Raw genomic sequence first — 23,280 nt, forward strand, 5'->3', positions numbered from 1 at the left:
CAAAACCTGTTCCTGACAACTTTCTCAAACAGTCGGTTCCTTACGCTGCAGAACACAGCCTTAACTTGCTGGCAATAAAGTGAAGGAGCTTTCTGAGTCCAGCCATGCAGGGGACACCAGGAAGTTGATGGACATCAGGAAGTTCAAAGACTAATTCAGGTAATTGTATTGGCTAGATTTAAAATATTTTAACTGATCTTTTTTGGCTTTAAACATTTCTACATATACCGGAAATACAGATACAGTAGCCAATGTAATTTGTGTTAGGTGTAATACAAGCGTCATTACATGATAATAAAATAAAAATCCCATTATGTGGATTTTAGGAAACCTTTAGTTTTTCAGCAAAAGCAAACCAGGCAGATATAAAATACAAACATTTATGTAGCTCTGTATGATTACAGCCTTTAAATGTGCTTCAAAATGCAAGCAGTGTAAGAACCTGAATTGGATTTTGTATTAGACTCATACAGAGCTCGGACTGCTGAATAAGCAGCACAAGGAGCTTATTAGTTATATTGCAGTGCAAGGAGCATGTTAAAAAAAAAAAGAGAAGAGTGAAAAAATTAGCTGTTTCTCTTTTCACAGTACAGTAGCAGTTTATAGTGGGAAAAGGTGTTACTAAATTGCAGCAGAGAAAATTTGGTTGTCCTTCCCTGCCAGATAGAGCTTTATTATAGCAGAGCTGTGTAAAGTTGGTCGTAGCCAATCGACTGCAGCACTGATCAGTGTATTCTGACAGTGGAAGAGTCCTTGCTGTCAGAATGCAATAGCACAGTGGGAAGAATTCTTTCATCCACCTTGAATGTGTAGATGGGGGAATTGCCTTTGTTTTCTTAAATCGAACCATCTAAGGCCAGCTTAAACCCCAGAACTGGATAGACAGTACTATATCCAAAAAATAAGTCAAAGTACTAATACTCAAACATTAGCAGCACTCGTGCAAAAATAGCAAGAAATGGAAATAATATATTTAAAATCAAGTCCACTTATGAAAAAATGGTAAACCACTTAGATATTGCACATTGGTGTGAGTCCATTAAAAAGCAGAAGGTGAGAGTAAAATAGTCCATCAAAGAAATTAGGATAATTTGATAAACTTCGATACTGGATAAGATCTCCGTCACCACACCGCTTGTGTCACTCCCTCCAGGTAATAAACTTACCAGATAATACTGGATAGTACGCTTATTACTCCACAGATGCTGTCAGAAGGCCAAGCTCGTGCCATCTAGGTTAGTGCTCATCACAAGCAAATAGAGAAAAAGTATACATAGCATAATCAAGTACAACTCATATTTATTGTTTAAAAGCGTCTCACGATAACACACTTACAATACATAAATACCCGGAGTGATTCCGGGTAGGGAAGACGAGGGGAAGCCGACGGTAAAAGGATTGCTGCGTAGCGTCGCCCTGACCGGTTTCTGTCAGTATATTTTACATGCCCTTGTTTTATCCATGTATTGTGTGTTATCGTGAGACGATTTTAAACAATAAATATGAGTTGTACTGGATTACGCTATGTATACTTTTTCTCTATTTGCTTGTGATGAGCAATAACCTAGATGGCACGAGCTTGGCCTTCTGACAGAGTTGGAGTTTATCAAATTATCCTAATTTCTTTGATGGCCTATTTTACTCTCAACTTCTGCTTTTTAATGGACTCACACTAATGTGCATTATCTAAGTGGTTTACCAGTGGACTTGATTTTAAATATATTATTTCCATTTCTTGCTATTTTTGCACTAGCGCTGCTAATGTTTGAGTATTAGTACTTTGACATATTTTTGGATATATTTTGTATTACTATAGTAGCTGCTTACCGTCTCTATTTTTCTGTGTGCGCTGAGGGCGATATATTGAACTTGGTTTACTATTTCTCAATTTTTGGATAGACAGTACTACAAATATTTTGACAGGTAAAAAGCTCCCCTTTCATCTGTGTATTTAGCTTTTTTACCTGAAGTTCAGCTTTAAGCACGAAACCTAGCAAACCAATGTGGAGTCTAAAGTTGTTGTGTTTCCATAAGTAAATGTCTGCCTTCAATGGAAAACTTGATATGGGGGTCCAATAATGAAATCCTTGCCACAGATCCAGTAATAATGCTACCAGCTAGAATCAGTGTTTAGTCATCAAACTGTGAATTCAAACTCATTTGTAAGACTATGATTTTGTTGTTGCACAACCACAGCCTGATACTCTGAATAATCATATTCATGTCATGCCCTCGTTGCTAAATTCAATTATTTAGAAATACATTTTCTACTCTTGTAATCGGTGTAGACCATTTACATCATAGACTTTAGCAGAATTTCCAGCTTTCCATGAAATGAAACAATGTAAAACATATTGTGAAGCGTTAAATGTTCAAATTCATTTGTGCCAATAATAAAAGCGGTGACAGTTTTAATATGGTGCATCTTGTAATGATTTCTATTATTTGTGTTACTATGAAGGCTAGTGAAGAATATCCCGGCAGGTTCATTTTTGTACAAAGCAGAATCTGATGTACTGGAAACTGTGTATGATTCTTTGTATTTTGCACAAATCTGAAATGTTTCTACTAAGTATGAATGTTAACAATGTATATGGAAAATACCAGCTCCATCTGGTTATTGGTAAATAATGAGAGTGTGTTTTGTTCTTCAAATAAACAAAGTATTACAATGTTTTTACTTGAAGTAGTATCTTGATTTACTGTACTCACTATGAATAGACATTAAATGGTGTTGAGTAATTCAGGTGAGTAGAAATACATTATAACAGATTTGTATATGATTTGATGTTTTATGTTAAAGTGAAGTTCCAACCTAAATTACAACAATAGCTACAATTATAGATGACCCCATTCATTTTCGTTTTTTTTTTGTCATTTTCTACCTTTTCTTTAGTCTAAAGCCTACACTTCCATCCAACTTTGCCACGACGAGGTATCGTATGTCATATCTTCTTTTCTTTTGGGTCCTGGGATATATGTGTCATCAATCCCAGGAGTCAATGGGCATCCCCATCTGCTAGCATCACATTATTTCACATTAGCAAGATCGGAGGTGCATTCTGGGTAGCCAGCTGCACCTAATCCGGGAGAGACTCTCAGTGGGCTTTAGATTCCCACAATCTGGATGGCTGTATTCTGAATCTGGAGTTTTTAGTAAGTAATGAGAGGGGAACCAAAAGTAGTACAATAGACAACACATGCCGATGTATAATCTACAAGCAGTGACTGTGACAGGAGGTTGTTGAAAAAAACATCCGGAATGCCGCTATAACTGTGATGGCACAAAAATGGCAAATGTTTGTGATTGATAAGCTCATCTAGTATATGATGTAGTCTTGATATATTTCTGCAGTAATCTCCATTTTAATTGGAGTGTATGAATGTATAATAGTTAATAAATAAACATTTTCCTTTTGTAATATATATATTCAGCTCAATGAAAGTGGAGTGGGCTGGCTGATATACCAAGGCACAGAGTAGGGAGAAAAATTCAGTATCACATAAGATGGATTAATTTATTGATGTAAGGTAAAAGCTGTAATGTTGTCACAAGTAATTGCACATTGTTCCATCCATATCCTTTAGAAGAAGACTGATGTGGGAATATTTACATTGGGTGTCAGTACTTTTAGCTATGGCATGTACTTGTACATTTTCTGACTATGGACTGATAGGGCTATCTGGTTTATACACTGGTCACACCATGCATATATTACTTTTAAAGCGGAACTATGCTCACCCATTCTCCAGTGCTGTTAACCTCTGGAGTTCCCAACTGGCCGATGACACCTTTGGCATGGTGGTATCTAGTTATTGATCCCCATTGATTTTCATTGGCCCTGCAAAAATTATGTCACTGTTAGTTTAGTCTGTCAGCTTTGCCAAAAGTCTTAAGGCCCGTACACGCCATCTGAAAATTGTACGAAAAATACCACTTTATAATCTGATCGTTAGTACACAGCTTTTGATAACCTATCACGACAGTTCATCCGATATTATCCGATCAGACAAGCAGCAACATTTTCCTTGTACAATACGAGATCATAAGTTTTTTTGTTTAGTCAGTACAGTTGTCATCCGAAAATACAATACAAATACACCACAAAACATGACATCACTTCCGTATTTTTTTTCTGTTGTACGAGAATTTTCGTGACTTTAATAACCTATTCAATTTCTAATTACGACTAGCAAGTGAAAAAAAGTCGGACGATCTGTCATCTGATTTTTGGATCGCGTGTACGGGTCATTACTCTGAGCTGAAAATGCGCATGCTCAATGTACAGTGTAGACATGCAGGTAATTTTAATGCAAAAGAGACATTTCATGCCTGGTCTGCATTAAAAATCCTGCCTGTTTACATTTTTTTTAGGTAAAGTTCCATTTTACTGGATGTTTAAATAAGACTAGTTCCATGGGTCCATTACTTTTACTCTTGATTTAGAAAGCCTCACACGGAGATAAGATGGATATGTAAAACTAGGTACTAGGCAATCCTGGGAGCTAGCAGACTATGGAGTATTATGCTTTTTAATGGATTTTGGAAACATGGAAACAGTGAAACACCACCCAGCCAAGCATAGACTGCAATGCTGTGAACTATATGATGTGATCAGAGATCTTCATTTGGGTAAATGTTTTTCATGAGTTGGGTAGCAGGTGTCAGAGCTTTATTTTAGAAGTGCACTTCCCCATGGTTTTCACATTTTAAGTTCCAATACAGAGTAACATCATGCAGCATAATTTAAGCTTTCAAACTTTTCCAGGATATATTGCACATTTAAATATACACAGCAAACAGCAATGTTTCCATATTTATTTCATTTTAAATTGATAGCTGTCTGACTTTTCAATAGTTAAAACAATGGTGTGAATAGGTTACAAAGCACAGAGGAAACCAGTGACTATAGCCTTACAGATATATACACAAGCAATCAACCCTAAATTATCTATTTACCATAGTGTAAGCATATAACAATGATACACACAATTATTATTTCGTTTTAAATAAGGGACTTCAATCAGCTCTGATGGTTGAAGGATGCTTCTGGATAAGATGAAGTTTTTTCTTGATTAGGGCACATAAATCATAACTGCCTCTTCTTCTTTTTATCTTCATCTTCACATTTCAAACACATTTTATTGTTGCAATTGGATCACCTTCTTCGTGAAAAAAATTATAACATTTTAATATGGGTACAGTGTTGCATGATTGCGCCTGGGCAGGAAGAGGGTGAAGGTGCCCAGTTTTGAAGTGGTTAAACTCTTTAATTTCTAAATAGTTGCTACAAATTATGTTTCATATTTCTGAAAAAAGAAAACTAAAATGGCCACGGCAACATATTACACTTTTAACCCCTTGGCGCTAGCCATATGCAAATATGCAGCCTCTGGGCGCCTGGTCCTTAGCACTGAGGGGTTGCATATTTGCATGAATTGCTGGCAGTATACCTGTGCCGGTGTCTTGTCGATCTAGTTCCCCTATCGAGATGGTTCCCTGCCTGACTGCGCAGGCGCAGACGAAGCCCACCGAAATCCTAGAACCTCGGGCGGCATCCAGGCTCATTCCTTAACATCCCAGTGGATTGGAGGATGTTAAAAAAAGAGCCAGGAGGCAGAGCGATCGGAGCGAGCCGTCTGAGCGAAGCGAGGACGTGAGGATGACTGGCCACTTACCGCAAATGGAGGTTCAGTGATTTCCGTCGGCAAGGATTGCGCCTGCGCAGTCAAGACGGGAACCATATCGATAGGAGGAACCATATCGTCAGCTCACCGGAAGTGATCGTGCTGCATGATCCCAGCACAGTTACTGTGGACTAACTGAAAACAAAGAGCGATCAGGAGTTTTCGGACCACATGACTGCCAATCACGGGAGTCACGTGATCTTATGCCACTCCCCCTCCTGGCATCATCTGCAATCCCAGTGTGAAAGCCTGATTGCTTTTACACTGGGGCGCTGCGCTAGCAGGACATCAAAAAAAGTCATGCAAGCAGCTTCTTTGAGGCGCTTTAGAATCGGTGTATACATCGCTCCCCTGTCCATTGAGTTCAATGGATAGCACCGCCGAAGTGCCTGCAAAGTGCCACGGCGCTTTGCAGGCACTTTTAACCCTTTATTCAGCCGCTAGCGGGAGTTAAAAGCGTCCCGCTAACGCTAAAACTAGCGGTGCTTTACAACCGATGTCCCCGCACTGCCAGTGTAAAAGGGCTCTTATTTAGCTGTCATCGGAAATCATCTGCGTTTTCTTTTTATCCTTGGTTTCTGGTCTGCCTTCTAATGTTTTTAACCTTAAAAAAGTGTAAAAGCAAAAAAGGGTGTTGCAGGGTGTTCACTGTTGCTGTGTAATATTCTCAAGCAAAAGCACAGACGTCCAGCAGAAATAATACATTTGCATCTCTCTCCATGCTGTCCTGGAAACACTGGCCTGCTGCTGGTCAATCTTCACAGAATTGCACTCTTTAGCTATGCGCCCTGGTCTATGACAACAAAAACATATGATGCGACTGAAATTACCATTCCAAGCTACTTTGAACATGGAAATGCAATAGTTTTGGTAAATATAAACTGCTAAATAACTTTTTTCATCAGCAATATATAGCAGACTTCTATCAGGGCCTGGTTAAATCCCGTAGGAGGAGTTTTGATACTGCACTGGCTGTTCTATAAGGATACAGGACCCCTGACCCTCTGTCTGGACAGTGCTGACTGGCCCTGTGCTAATCACATGCACTCTCTTAAGAAAACAAAAACTCTAGCAATACACACCAAACTGAGCATGTGCAGCCTGACTCCAGTTACTCTGTCTTACCCGGACATGTTATGGGGACACTGCAAGAACAGGAGGATCTGGGCATACAGGATCAAACAGCCTTTTTACACAATGCAGAGGATTAACCCCTTAGATTCCACAGGGAATATAACAATGCATGATTTACGGCATATACTGACTGATTTTACTGTTGTGGGTTTAAAAACACTTTAAGTAAGCCAGTCCACATCGAGCTCCTGGAAATCGTAGGCCTTGCTTTTCTATTGTCTGATACCACTTGGCCATCACTATGTGAACTAATCAGATTCACAGCTGTCTGCCTATGGGACATAACAGTGGAATTTTTTCTACCTCTACTTACAGGCTTTCAGCTTTTGTTCATTGTTAACCACTTAAGACCCGGACCAAAATGCAGGTAAAGGACCAGGCCAGTTTATGCGATTCGGCACTGCGTCGCTTTAACTGACAATTGCGCGGTCATGCGACGTGGCTCCTAAACAAAATTGGCGTCCTTTTTTTCCCCACAAATAGAACTTTCTTTTGGTGGTATTTGATCACCTCTTCGGTTTTTATTTTTTGCGCTATAAACAAAAATAGAGCGACAATTTTGAAAAAATTCAATAATAAATATCCCCCTAAAATATATAAAAAAAACATTTTTTGTTCCTCAGTTTAGGCCGATACGTATTCTTCTACCTATTTTTGGTAAAAAAAATCGCAATAAGCGTTTATCGATTGGTTTGCGCAAAATTTATAGTGTTTACAAAATAGGGGATAATTTTATTGCATTTTTATTAAAAAAACATTTTTTACTACTAATGGCGGCGATTAGCAATTTTTTTCGTGACCGCAACATTATGGCGGACACATCGGACAATTTTGACACATTTTTGGGACAATTGTCATTTTCACAGCAAAAAATGCTATAAAAATGCATTGTTTACTGTGAAAATTACAATTGCAGTTTGGGAGTTAACCACTAGGGGGCGCTGAAGGGGTTAAGTGTGACCTCATATGTGTTTCTAACTGTAGGGGGGCTGGATGTGTGACATCATTGATCGTGTTTCCCTATATCAGGGAACAGACGATCAATGACAGCGCCACAGTGAAGAACGGGGAAGCTGTGTTTACACACAGCTCTCCTCGTTTTTTCAGCTCCGGGGACCGATCGCGGGACTCCAGCATCGTTCGGGTCCGCGGATCCCGTGGCCGCGATCACGGAGCTTCGGACCGGGTCGCGGGCGTGTGCCCGCGACCCACGGCTGGGCACTTAAAGAGGACGTACAGGTACGTGCTTGTGCCCAGCCGTGCCATTCTGTCGACGTATATGTGCAGCAGGCGGTCCTTAAGTGGTTAAAGAATCAATAGATTTGTTCAAAAGGAATGCATACTAATTTTTTAGCCTTGTCTGCCGTGGGTTGAACACATTTTGAAGTGATGGCAAGTTGGGCATTTAATTTCCTAATTTCAAGATCTACAGCCTGGCTAGTGGTATCCTGCAAAAACCTTTGCAAGCCATCATAATACAGTGGAACCTTGGATTACGAGCATAATCCGTTCCAGGAGAATGCTCATAATCCAAAGTAATCCCATATCAAAGAGAGTTTCCCCATTGAAGTGAATGTAAACAAAAAAAATTCGTTCCGCATTGACTTCAATGGCATGCAATACCGCATGTGGCCAGAGGTGGGGGGCGCCGGAGAGATTCAGAAACACCCATAAAGGGACCCGGACACCTTCGCTGAACTCTGAAAACCTCAGAAAGGCCCCCCCCCCTTTTATAGTGACGGGCACTGTCTTATTCAAAAGCCCATTTATTTGCACTTCTCAGTCTGCTAACTCAGCTAGATTCAGCAATCAATCACGCCTGCGTATCCATAGATACGCAGCGTAATTGCTAAGTAGCGCCGGCGTATCAACTTTCTGTATTCAGAAAGCTCGATACGCCGACTGTAGCCTAATGCCGCGTACACACCATCACTTTATGTGATGAAAAAAAACGACACTTTCTGTGAAGTAAAAAATGACGTTTTTGAAACTTCAATTTTCAAAGACGAAGTTGCCTACACACCATCGTTTTTCTCACAATGTTCTTGCAAAGTGAGGTTACGTTCCACCACGTTTTACCATTGAAGTAGCTTCTGGGCATGCGTGGATGAAAAAACGTCTTAGAAAACGACGTTTTTTGCTACACACGGTCAATTTCTGTGAAGTAAAAAGTGCACTTTTGAAAAACGACACATAAAATTGAAGCATGCTTCAATTTTTTTTGGTCGTTTTTTACAAGACATAAAACGACGTTTTCCCCCACACACAGTCAATTAAAGTGACGTTTTTAAAAACGTCATTTTTTTTCATCACATAAAGTGATGGTGTGTACGCGGCATAAGATACGACTGGCATAAGGCTCTTATACTGTCGTATCTTAGGCTGCATTCTGACGCTGGCCGCTAGGTGGCGTTCCCGTAGTTGTCAGCGTAGAGTATGCAAATTGCATACTCACGCCGATTCACAAACGTACGCGCGCCCGGCGGTCGTGTTTTACCTCGTTTGCGTTCGTCGCTTTCGTCGTAAGGCTGCTCCTGCTATTAGGAGGCGCAGCCAATGGTAAGTATAGACGTCGTTCCTGCGTCGCGATTTTCGAAATTTACGTTGTTTGCGTAAGTGGATCGTGAATGGCGCTGGACGCTATTTACGTTCACGTCGAAGCAAATGACGTCCTTGCGACGTCATTTACCGCAATGCACGTCGGGAAATTTTCCCGACGGAGCATGCGCAGTATCCACGCATCCACGCCCCCTACGGGATAATTTAAATTACGCGCGCTTACGCCGCCCCCTTTTACGAAACACCGCCGCAAATTACGGAGCAAATGCTTCGTGAATGAAGCGTAGCTCCAGTAATTTACAGAGGCGTAGCGTAAAAACGGTACGCTGCGCCGCCGTAGCAGTGTGCGCCCCTACCTGAATCTACCCCACTGTGTTTTCACTATTGGAAGGTATTTTTCTTGGTTACAGGAAAGCTATAGCTGGAGACAGCTGCTTAAACAAGGGCAGAAAAATGATTTCCCCATACATCTAGTTTTTTTTATACAATAAGCTGTTTAGCTCCCCTGTAAGAAGCAGCTGAGGTTGGCTGCTCTTTCTTTCTTCATTTTTCAGCTTTGTGCCAGCAGTGGTGTGCTGTGAAACAAGTTTTCCATTGCAAGGATATTCTTTAAGCCTGTCTCTATATTGTTTGCTTCACAGACAACGTGCATATTTATGGGATGAAATTGCTTAATGTTCCTCTAAATGTGCTCAGTCTCAGCAGGAGGGGGGTCAGCATTAATGCTTCAAATAAATCGTACCCGGGACATAAAGTCTCTCAGCCAGAAAATGTTCTCTCTCTCTCTCTTTGCTTCCTGCAGAGCACTTTCCTCAACACATTTTGTCAGTTTTTTTTTCCCTCTGACTATTTGAATCCATTTATAAAAAAATATATTAATTATAACATCAAAGAGATGCACAAACTTATTGCAAATAGATAATTAAATGTCCAGGATAGTAAATAAACATGTTAATAGATAGCAGTGGTAGCCACAGGGGTTAAAGAATGAGCTGAACCTCTGAAATTGGTTATCATTCAAAAGATAGACTGTAGATGGAAATAAACCACCCCAAGCGCTAGTAACAGAAAAACAGCTGAAATACATTGTCCTAGCTAGTAAAAGCAGATAATGCAATGCTCAGAATCAGTGTGAGTCCTTTACAGGCTTATGATAAAATCCACAGTGGGCGCTCTGGCTCTGATGCTCTCTCTCACACCGGTACAAAGAATAGAGATGGCAACTTCAAACATTCTTGTTGCTTCTTTATTGCTGTGTAGCGGTCTCCCCAACTTCCAAGGGCCTGATGGTGACCCACAGGGCCAGGAAGAACTGACATTCCTCCACAGGGTGCAGGTTACTAGGCATAGTGGGTGTGGGGCAAGATGGAAAGATTGGGCGACAGTCACTTTTTGTAAAAATGAACAAAGAGATTTTATTTCTATTAACAGGAACGGTGGGAGCACTATTATATTAAGGGGCACGCTGATGGCCATATTTTATGTAAAGGGTCACTCTGATGGGCACATTTTATGTTAAGGGGCACACTGATGGGCATATTTTATGTTAAGTGGCACATTAATGGGTACATTGTGTTGTGCCCATCAGAGTACCTCTTACCTTAAAAAGGGGCCATCAGCATGCCCCTAATTTTATGTTAAGGTTCACTCTGATGGGCACATTTTATTTTAAGGGGACACACTGATTGGCACATATTATGTTAGTGGGGGTACGCTGATGGGCACATATTATGTTAAGGGAACACCTGAAGTGATGAGGACACCTGATGTAAAGGGCACTCTGATGGGGATGCCTGATGTAAGGTGACACTCTGATGTGGACCCCAATGTAAGGTGGCACACTGATGGAGACCCCTGATGTAAAGGGGCACAGTGATGGGCACACCTAATGTAAAGGGGCACTGTGATGACGGCACCTAATGTAAGGGGACACTCTGATGGGGACACTCTGATTATGGCACCTAATGTAAGGGAGCCTTCTGATGAAGAAACCTGATCAGAATACCTGATATAAGGGGGTACCCTGACGGTGGCAACTTATTTATGGGTGTAGTCTGGGTGTAGTCTGATGGGGGCACCCAATGTAATGAATTACATTAGTAGTGGCACCTGATGTAATGGTGAACGCTTGTCAGGACCTGGACTTGAACCTGGGACCTCATCTGTGTCTGGCAGTGAACCTTCTCACTGAGCTATCTGGGATGCTGGACTGCTCCCTGTCTGATCTGCTGGACAAACCCATCTGATCCATTGAACATTCCTGCCTTGTGTCTTGATTGCATTGAACCTTGAACCCCTTGCTCCTCCCACAGACTTCCTATAAAAGCCTTGTCTCTGCACTTCCTCTTTGCCAGGTTATTGTGCCTTCCCAGCCAGTGCCTTGCGATTTGTCTGCTCTGCTGCCATTGTATCTGCAACCACCTGTGTTTGACCCTCAGCCTGTTCCTGGACTTCTCTATTGCCTGATCCCAATCTGCAACCACCTGTGTTTGACCCTCGGCCTGTTCCTGGACTTCTCTATTGCCTGATCCCAATCTGCAACCACCTGTGTTTGACCCTCTGCCTGTTCCTGGACTTCTCTATTGCCTGATCCCAATCTGCAACCACCTGTGTTTGACCCTCGGCCTGTTCCTGGACTTCTCTATTGCCTGATGCCAATCTGCAACCACCTGTGTTTGACCCTCGGCCTGTTCCTGGACTACTCTACTGCCTGTATACCTGTTCTGTCACTGCTATAGCAATTGGCCTCTGAGCCTGACTCCAGACCGTGACAGAATAACCTGGCCTAAAACATGGAGGCCGCTATAGCAAAGGCTGTGGCTCCTCTCAGGCAGCAACTTTTGGAGCTCCAGCAAGAAGTTCTGTTACTGAAAGGTACAGTAGGCCCAGCCCTGGAACCAGCATGCCCTGAGCCATTTGTGGTGATGCCAGAGAGGTTTGATGGTAGCCGTGCATCATTCTTGTGCTTCAAGGTGGATTGCGAGCTGTTGTTTGCTCTTAAGCCTAGGACCTATGCCACCGATTATATAAAGGTTCGCGCTACTATCAACCTGCTCACTGGACCAATCAAAGCATGGGCTCATCAGGTACTACAGGAAAGGAGTCCAGTCTTGGACAGCTGGGAAGCATTTATGTTAGCTCTGGACTCTCACTGTACTGTTGCCAAGAAAACCAGGGTTCCCAAGTCTGCTCCTAGCTCATGTGGCCTACGGGAACCCAGGGACAGGAATACCCGGTACACATACGACTCTGAGCCATCCCAGTATGTGCCAAGCCGTGAAGCCCTAACACCACAAAGCCTTGGCATTCCTGTGGATATGCACACACCTATCCTGGAAGATGTGGAACCAATGGAGATCGGGGTCATCCAGACCAAGCTGTCTAAAGGTGAAAGAGAGCGGAGGAGAGGCTATGGCCTTTGTTTCTATTGTGGAGAAAGAGGTCACCTTATCTCCCTCTGCCCAACTCGCCCACCTCGACCAAAGGTTCTTCAAGTGTGTACTATTGGGACTCATCATGCTATCCCTGCTGTTCGGCCTGTGAACTGCCAAGGTTGCTTTAAGGCCTGTCCGTGTTCGATGGCACAAGTGGGTTCCCAGACTACGGTGGTCAACGATACCAGTGCCCCTCTTGAACCTGCAACCAATACCCCTGTGAAACCCCTACCATCTGGCCTAAAGGCAACTATGCATCTTCCTGACAACAGATCAGTTCCAGTAGTCAACCCACACTCCACAGTGGTAAATACAGTAACATCACCCTGTCCTGCCAAAGAACCACCTCCTGCTCCAGAAACATCTTCGCTACTTCTTAAGAAAACGCCTGTTCCTGATACCGTCACCACTTCCGTAATGTCTGGTTTCATCACTAATTCCTGTCCTGCCAAAGAAGTTCTACCACCTGACTGTATGTATGCCTCGAATGGCACCCTTATCCGTAAGCAGGAGCTGGAGATGTTTGAAAAAGCCTTGCAAGCAAGGAGAATCTCCCGGGCAGGAACTTCTGAAGCAATAATAAGGTTCACTCCCTAGATTAACAAAAGTATTCCACCAGAGGTTTCCTCACAAGCCAAGTCCTAGGACGTCCTGAGAGGAGGGGAGTACTGTCAGGACCTGGACTTGAACCTGGGACCTCATCTGTGTCTGGCAGTGAACCTTCTCACTGAGCTATCTGGGATGCTGGACAGCTCCCTGTCTGATCTGCTGGACAAACCCATCTGATCCATTGAACATTCCTGCCTTGTGTCTTGATTGCATTGAACCTTGAACCCCTTGCTCCTCCCACAGACTTCCTATAAAAGCCTTGTCTCTGCACTTCCTCTTTGCCAGGTTATTGTGCCTTCCCAGCCAGTGCCTTGCGATTTGTCTGCTCTGCTGCCATTGTATCTGCAACCACCTGTGTTTGACCCTCGGCCTGTTCCTGGACTTCTCTATTGCCTGATACCAATCTGCAACCACCTGTGTTTGACCCTCGGCCTGTTCCTGGACTTCTCTATTGCCTGATCCCAATCTGCAACCACCTGTGTTTGACCCTCGGCCTGTTCCTGGACTTCTCTATTGCCTGATCCCAATCTGCAACCACCTGTGTTTGACCCTCGGCCTGTTCCTGGACTACTCTACTGCCTGTATACCTGTTCTGTCACTGCTATAGCAATTGGCCTCTGAGCCTGACTCCAGACCGTGACAACGCTATTCGGAACATTTACATTCACAGAGTATTGCCAGAGCATGTGGAGGAAACCGTAAGAAAAGCACCAAAGAACCAAAAAGTGAAAGAAGATGCGTACAATCTTTCATGGCACAGACTTGTGATTAAGACCTCGGACGGAATTTTTTTTTAATGACTCCTTGAATTTTAATTTACTACCCCGATCTCAACAATAGGAAATAACAAAGTGTGTAAGACAAGACAAAAAGGTTCTGCCACATAAACTAAATGAGAAACAAGTCTGCATCATATCTTGAGTTCAAACCATATGTGTAGTCATGCTGGGATATGTAGTCCCATGCTGGGATATATAGTCCTAGCTGTTATATAAAAAAAAAACATATTATTTGATCCCTTTAGATTTTGGATAGTGGGGTGATTTGATCACCTAAAATTGGACCAGAATTTTCTATAGTGTTTAGGGGGTCAATATAAGCAGTTGAAGGCTGACTTCATACACAGACATTTGCTGCCATTGTACTTCTACGCATATGCTATGGGATATGTGTTGTCCCTAGGACTGGTAAATGTGCCATAGACAGTTAATTTTTTAAGTGATATAGGTTGAATTCAGTTTGAACTATGGGCATTCAATTTGAAAATGTTTTTCCCTTGCTACATACAGCACTTTTATCTAGGGGGTAATGCAAAAAGAATATATACTGTATATGCATATTGTAACAGGACGAGACTCTTGGTCAGCTAAAGCAGTGGTTCTCAACCTCAGTCCTCAAGTATCCCCAACAGGCCATGTTTGGGAATTTCTCTTAGATAAAATAGCTGTGCAAAATATCAAGCCACTGACTCTGATTATTAGGTTAAAGGAAAACCTGAAAACACAACCTGTTGGGGACTGACGTTGCGAGCCACTGAGCCAAAGGACACAGGGTGTGCACATTGGCTCAGGGTGCAGATGTGGAGTGGAGAAAACAGTTTTTGCAGCGTTCTCTAGGTTTTGGTATTCAGTTTCTAAGATGAAGAGGGAGAGGAATCCATGTACCAGCAATGAGTCAGAGTCGATGGGAAGATGGATGGAGCCAAATAAAGGGCAGTCTTCGAAGAAAACCACTTTGAGTCTGCAAAAGACTTGAGACTGGAGCAGAGGTTCACCTTCCAGCAGGACAACGACTCTAAACATACAGCCAGAGCTACAGTGGAATGGTTTAGATCAAAGCATATTCATGTGTTAGAATGGCCCAGTCAAAGTCCAGACCTAAATCCAAATGAGAATCTGTGGCAAAACTTGAAAAAATGCTGTTCCCAGATGCTCTCCATCCAATCTGGCAGAGCATGAGCTGTTTTGCACAGAATATTGGTAAAAAATGTCACTCTCTAAATGTGCAAAGTTGGTAGAGATACACCCAAAAAGAATTGTAGCTGTAATTGCAAAATATTGACTTAGGAGGGCTGAATACAAATGCATGCCACACTTTTCAGATATTTATTTGTAAGAACATTTTGAAAACCATTTATCATTTTGCTTCTACTTCACAATTATGTGCCACTTTGTGTTGGTCTATCACATAAAATCCCAATAAAACATATTTATGTTTTTGGTTGTAACATGACAGAATATGGAAAATTTCAAGGGGTATGACTTTTTCAAGGCACTATACATATGTGTGCAGGACCTACATACACATTCTCATTTGCATAAGAGCACAGGGGGATGGGAGCTTTAAATATATATATATATATATATATATATATATATATATATATATATATATATATATATATATATTATTTATTTTATTTATCTCCTCTGGTCTCCAAAGCATCTGATCAAACCAAGATCGGCTTGATCAGATGCTGTACAAGCCGGTAACTGTTTATCAACACAAACATACTGAAACCAGAAGTGATGAAACCCTCATCGCTTCTGGCTTCTAACACCACAAAAGAGAGACGGTAACCCCCGGAAAAGGCAGCAGTGTGGGGGGACCTTCTGCCACCTGTAAAAGTGATCCAACAACTATATAGCTGTGTGTATCACTTTTATTTTATTTTGAATAGAAAGAGAATCATCATATCTAAAAAAATAACTCAATACGAGGCCGTATATACAGTATACGTACAGTGGTATTGAGGTGGTTAATGTAACACAAAACCATGAGTTAGGCTTCAACTTTGCATCACTTTGTATATCTATGGAATATGTTAGTGTAGCTGATAGAGTGGCCTCAGATAAGGTTATGTAATCTTTAGAAATGAACTGGAGTTTTTAAAAAGAACCTGTTTAATTGGGGCAAAACGTATGCAGTAGCGGTTAATGTTCAGTACCATTAGGGGAAAAGTTAAGAAGTTTGAAAACTCATGCATTCCCAGGAAAAACATAAGTAGTAAATGCAGGACCCCAAAGCTTCAGTAAAGTTACAAATAAAATAAGGCGCAAGCTGAATATATTTTAAAACAGTTACAGTAGGTCCATATATATTTGGACACAGGTACAATTCTAGTTTTTTCAGGTATTTACCAAAATATATTCAACCTATAGTTATATAATGGATATGGGCTGAAAGTGCACACTCTCTGGTTTAACTTGATAGTATGTACATCCAAACCAGAGGAGGGGGTTAGGAATTACAGCTCTTAAGAATTGCCATCCCCCTTTTTCAAGGGTACCAAAAGTAATTGAACAATTGAATCAAAACTTGGTGTGGGCTACTCCTTCGTTATTTCTTAATAAATTAAGCAGGTAAAAGGTCTGGAGTTGATTCTAAGTGTGGTATTTGCATTTGGAATCTATTGCTTTGAATCTACATTGTGCGTTCAAAGGAGCTGTCCATGCACATGAAACAGGCTATTGTAGGGCTTCAAAAACAAATCCATCAGAGGGATAGCAACAACATTAGGAATGGCCAAATCAACCGTTTGGTACATTATGAGGAAGGAAGAACGCACTGGTGAGCTCGGCAACATAAAAAGGCTTGGGCGTCCACAGAAGACAACAGTGGTGGATGATCGCAGGATCCTCTCTGTGGTAAAGAAAAACCCGTTCACAACATCCAGACAAGTAAATGACACTCTCCAAGAGGTGGGTGTATCATTGTCAAAGTCTGCAATCAAAAGAAGACTTTACAATTGCAAATACAGAGGGTTCACCACAAGGTGCAAACCATGCATAAGCCTGGAGAATAGAAAAGCCAAATTAGACTTTTCCAAAAAAAACTTTAAAAAGCCAGACCAGTTCTGGAAAAGCATTCTTTGGACGAATGAAAGTAAGATTAATCTGTACCAGAATGACGGGGAGAAAAATGTGTGGATAAGATTTGGAACAGCTCATGATCCTAAGTACGCCACGTCATCTGTAAAACATGGTGAAGTCAGTGTGGTGGTAAGGGCATGCATGGCTTCCAGTGGCACTGGATCATTGGTGCTTATTGATGATGTGACAGAAGCAGCTGGGTGAATTATGCAGTTTTTAGAGATCCACTGTCAGCCCAGATTCAGTCAGATGCAGTAAAGTTGATTGGACGGCGCTTCACAGTACAGATGAACAATGACAAAAAAACATGACCTGCAAAAGCAACCCAGGAGCTTTTGAATAAAAAGAAGTGGAATATTCTGTAATGGCAGAGGCAATCATCTGTCCTCAACTCAATTTAATATGCATTTCACTTGTTGAAAGCAAAACTAAAGGCAGAAAGACCCACAAACAAAGAACAACTTAAGACAGCTGCAGCTAGAGCCTGGCAAAGCATCAGAAAGGAGGAATCCAGTCTTTGGTAATGTCTATGGGTTCCAGGCTTAAGGCAGTCATTGCCAGTACATACAAAGAATAGGTACGCAATTCCCAAGCAATTACAAGTACAAGTGATGAGTGCTAATTGAAATAATGTTAGCATGTGATATACACATAAAAAGTTTGTAAACCCAAGGAAGTCCCAAAAAAACAATGTGTGTACGCTCTCATAAATGAATATATAGTAGGTTTAATCAACCAATTTTTTGTACAGTTCTCCTTTAAGGAGGTGTGTCAGAGGGGTGTGTCCTATGCCTACATACTTTTACTAATAGGTGTCCCTCATTCCCATCTCAAAAATTTTGAGGTATGCACCCTATGTGCAGCCTATCCAGTTAAAGGGTTTGTAAAGGAAGTTTTTTTTTTTATCTTAATAGCTTCCTTTACCTTAATGCAGTGCTGTTTTCATGTCCTCATTGTTCGTTTTTGCTCTCAAGTTGCTGTAATTCTTCTCTGATCTCCACACTTCCTGGTTGTCTGTTTCCTGATAACCACAGTACTGGGAGCTTTCTCTCTGTGGTCACTAATCAAGGAGGTGTGATTACTGTGTGTCTAAAACCCCACAGCACCAATCAGTTTCGTTTTCCAAACCATGACAGCCCTGTATTGGCTCTGTGGCTCTGTACATCACAGAAGCAGGAAACAACATGCAAAAACGAAACTAGAAACTGCAGGTACGTTATATGATTGTTTTTATCTATTTTTAATCATTTTTAAAAGGAATCAGTTAACTATTATGTCTCTATACCCTGTAAACAGTAATTTCAGCAAAAAAAAAAAAAAAAAAATTCCTTTACAACTCTTTTAACTTCCCTCCCTGTTCCAGTGATAATACTATAGCTGCAGGTACTGTGAAGTAAATAATTCTCAAAGAACGCAACAGACATTCTGAAATTGCATTTCAGGAGGCACCCATACTTAGTATCTACATAAAAACAGCCGTGTAGAAACATTCAAAACAAAAAATAGTTTTAAACTTACGGATCAATCGAATCTCGAAAAATACGTCGATCCAGCCACTGATAGTGGGGTAGGGAGTGTACAACGCTTTATACCTAACCAGCCTCCTGGGCATGTGGTAGGTGCTCTGAAATACGCAGAGACAGAAAAAACAATACCTAAATATCAAGGACGTTTGAGAAGAAAAAAAATGATCGAATATGTATCACACCCTATGGATAGGCCTCTATTAACCCTAGACCACACCCTTGTTCTAATTTTCATTAATTTCATATATTTTATCACTTTTTTCACCTATTAGTCATTTAATGTAGAAGTGTATTCTCCATTTCCACATTTATATTCATAATTATCATTTACTCTCATTATTACTCTTATTTATTTTATTTTTTTATTCTCTTTGATAATGTGTACTTCATGCAATCTGCTTTTGTATACTCTAATACATTTTCTTTATCCCTTCACTGAAGCACTTCACTCCTGCTCCAGCCAGCTGTTTTATTAATGTTTTTTCCACTATTATGCACTTTTTGTGCACATTCACATCTTTTACACCACTGGATGGGTCGCATTGCCCACACCGTCATGGGATGGGGTTAAAAATGCATCAGGGCAATATCCAGCTATTCACATATTTATTTATATATGTATGCGCCTTTAATCATTGTTGTTCAACACACTACGCACGTTTCTCAATTGTTCAGTTATCTGCTATGTTTGTATTTACTCAATATGGGCCAGATTGAGAAAGACTTACACCGCAGCGTAAGTGTACAGATGCGTCGTCGTATCTATGCGATGTATTCTCAATACTAGATACGCCTGAATTCTGGCTTAATATGACCGACGTAAGTCTCCTACGCCGTCGTATCTTGGGTGCATATTTACACTGGCCGCTAGGGGCGCTTCCGTTGATTTACGCGTCGAATATGTAAATGACCTAGATACGCCGATTCACGAACGTACTTACGCCCGTCGCTGTAATCTACGTTGTTTACGTAAGACGTTTTTCCGGCGTAAAGATAAACCACCAAATAGCTGGTCTAAGTCATGTTAGGGTATGGACGTCGGAACTGCCTTCCTAATTTGAATTAGGCGGGCTTACGCCGGCCCATTTACGCTACGCCGACGTAACTTATGGAGCAAGTGCTTTGAGAATACTGTACTTGCCTCTCTATGTTGTAGAATGCATGAAGGTAAAAAAAACGTGTGCCTTTGCAAGCACTTTAAAGGATCACTAAAGGAATTTTTTTACCTTTACCTTACTGCAGTACTGGTTTCATGACCTCATTGCTCGTTTTTGCTTTGAAGTTGCTGTAATTCTTCTCTGATCTCCACACTTCCTGGTTGTCTGTTTCCTTATAACCACAGTACTGGGAGCTTTTCACGGTGGTCTAAGCTGTCATTACTGTGTGACTAAAACTTAACAGAACCAATCAGATTCATTTTAAAAACAAAACACTGCCCTGGATTTGTTTGTTTTTGTTCTGTGTGTCTCTCTAGTTCACAGGAACATGAAACCAGTTTAAAAGTGAAACTAACCTGCAGGCACATTATATGATTGATTTTTATCTATTTGTAATCATTTTTAAAAGGAATCAGTTAACTTTTACCTTTAAGCATTTACTGATATTAAACTGAAGATGAACGTTACTGCCAAATGTCAGTGAATGGTCATGTAATCCTGCTCATTACAGAAAACTAAGGGCCAGATCCACAAAAACGGGCGTATATTTAGGCGGGCGTAGCGCATCTCAGATACACTACGCCGCCGTAACTTAGAGCGTAGTTTCCTTATCCAGAAACAATTAGCGCCGTAAGTTACGGCGGCGTATCGTAAATGTGCTGGCGTAAGCGCGCCTAAATCAAATGAGTAACAGGGGGCGTGTTTTATGTAAACTAAGCATGACACCACGTAAATTACACTTTTTTCGAACGGCGCATGCGCGCATGCTCAGTATCACGTCGAATTTTCAAATTAAATTACGCCCGCTCAATGCCTAGACGACGTGAACGTAACTTACGCAAAGACCTATTCGCGAACGATTTACGCAAACGACGTAAACGACGGAAAATTTTACGCTGTCCCGAGGTCCATACCTAACATTGCGTACACCTCATAGAGGCAGGGGTAACGTTACGCCGAAAAAAGCCTTACGTAAACGATGTAAAAAAATGCGCCGGGTGGACGTACGTTTGAGAATCGGCGTATCTAGCTAATTTGCATACTATACGCGGAAATAAACGGAAGCGCCACCTAGCGGCCAGCGTAAATATGCACCTAAGAACCGACGGCATACTAAGATGTACGTCTGTCGGATTGAGCCCACATTCAGTCGTATCTTGTTTTGTGGATACAAAACAAAGATACGACGGCGCATCCTAGAACTTACGCGGCGTATCAATAGATACGCTGGCGTAAGTTCTTTGTGGATCTGGCCCTAGGTATGTAAACCCATTGAAGCTATGAAAAGTTTCAATATTCATAGAAGCTTCCACCAGGCGGTGTATTTGTAGCATTGAATAGATGATATCAACTATAACTGTTCTGAAGATAGACATTGGCTAAGTATCAGAAACAGTTATTCTCCTGTGTGAGAATTTAATGGTTATAAAGCACATAGGCACTTAAGTGCGTGCTTCATGATCATTTGAACAACAGAAAATATTATATCTTTTGTTGTACTAGAACTAGACGCTTATGTCTGCTTAGCTTTAAAACAGTCAAGTTGTAGCAGCTGTAGGCAGGTTCTGCAGCTGAAAGCATACTATCATTGTGTCTATGGTATGGCATTTTGATGTAGGAAGTTGTTGCCAAGACTAGAGGGAAAGGGCTTGTTGGAGCCTAGTACAAAGAGATCTTTTAAGACTTCTCTTTCATCGGTGCATCCAGGATACTCTCACTTGCACAGGCTGATGACTGGAATAACTTGAGGCTCATACACTGAAACTGCTGCAAAACAAACTTTACTCATCTTTCTCATCAACAGGGAACCAGAGTATTATCCCTAGACAGTGTCAGAACATCTTTCATCCCCCCCCCCCACACAATTCAACAGTTTCAGGTTCTCTCAAAAGACTACATGAAGCAGTGTACACTCTTATAGGCAGATTCAGATAGACTTACTGGCAGATCTACTGATATGCCAGCCTAAGTCTGAATCTCCGCCAACGCAAATTTAAGCGTATTCTGGTAACCAGATACGCTTAAATTAGGCTAAGATACGAGCGGCGTAAGTGTCTTACACCGTCGTATCCTAAAGTGTAATTTTTAGGCTGGCCGCTAGGTGGCGCTTCCATTGCGGTCGGCGTAGAATATGTAAATCACTAGATAACTTTGCAGGCAAGTACTTTGTGAATACAGTACTTGCCTTGCAAACTTACGGCGGTGTAGTGTAAATGCCATACGCTACGCCGCCGCAACTATGCGCCCGCCTACCTGAATCCAGCTATTAAAGCGGATGTCCCCTGAAAAAAAAATATATTAAAAAACAGCAGCTACAAATACTTCAGCTGCTGACTTTTAATATTAGGACACTTACCTGCCCTGGAGTCCAGCGCCGTTCGCAGCAGAGCTGCCCCCACCGCCATCCTCGGTGAGGGAACCAGGAAGTGAAGCGCTCCGGCTTCACTGCCCGGTTCCCTACGGTGCATGCGCGAGTCGTGCTGCGCCGTGCTGACTGGTTCCCGCTGTGTTCTGGGAGCTCTGTGTTTCCCAGAACACAACGATGGGGGGGGGGGGGGATCTGACGTCCTTCCCGCAGTCTATCTGCAGACTGTGTGGCCGGAAGTGGGTGCAAATACCTGTCTTTAGGGTTCCGATGAGCGGGAGTGGAGGTGGAGGGTGGAGCTCCGCTTTAAGGTGTTCTTAGGCTTCTTCTGAGCTTAAAGACAAGGAGAGATGCCTACATAGATCCTAAAGGTAGTCCCTGACTCAGGAGAAACTGCTCACTCTTTAACCCACCTAGCCATCTGACACATGTGAGCAGTTCTATTTTGTCAACTGTTTTCCATATGAAAACTTTTTTTTTTATCTTTAATAAATGTGGGACAATAAACTAGGCTGGTGCGCCGTCTTTTCTTTCCATTTTCTAGAAATTTCAAAAGACACCCCCAGTCCTAGAGGGCAGCAAAGCCTGAAGCAATACCCCTGGTGAAGTGGATCACCAGTCCCACCTGAGCCGGGTCATCATACTTATGCGCAAATGTGTTTTTTTTTTTTGCTGATTCAAAGCACCTGTTCAGCCAGGAGATGTTTGTTGCATGTGGTAATCTCCTAAAAAAAAAAAAGACAAAGCCAAGTGAGTGTGTGTGAGTGTCAGTGTCAGTCCTGTCATAACATTTTTCTTGTCTCTAAATACTATCTCAGAGAATAAGATCATAAAAATTATAATAAGCTCTGCCCAAAGGGTATGGCTTCTTTTTCATTGGTAAGCAACGCCTAATCATTTACTTTCCAGGGAGTTCAGTGAGTTTTAGGTAATATC

The sequence above is a fragment of the Rana temporaria genome, chromosome 2, assembly GCF_905171775.1.
Source record: "Rana temporaria chromosome 2, aRanTem1.1, whole genome shotgun sequence".
Taxonomy (NCBI): Eukaryota; Metazoa; Chordata; class Amphibia; order Anura; family Ranidae; genus Rana; species Rana temporaria.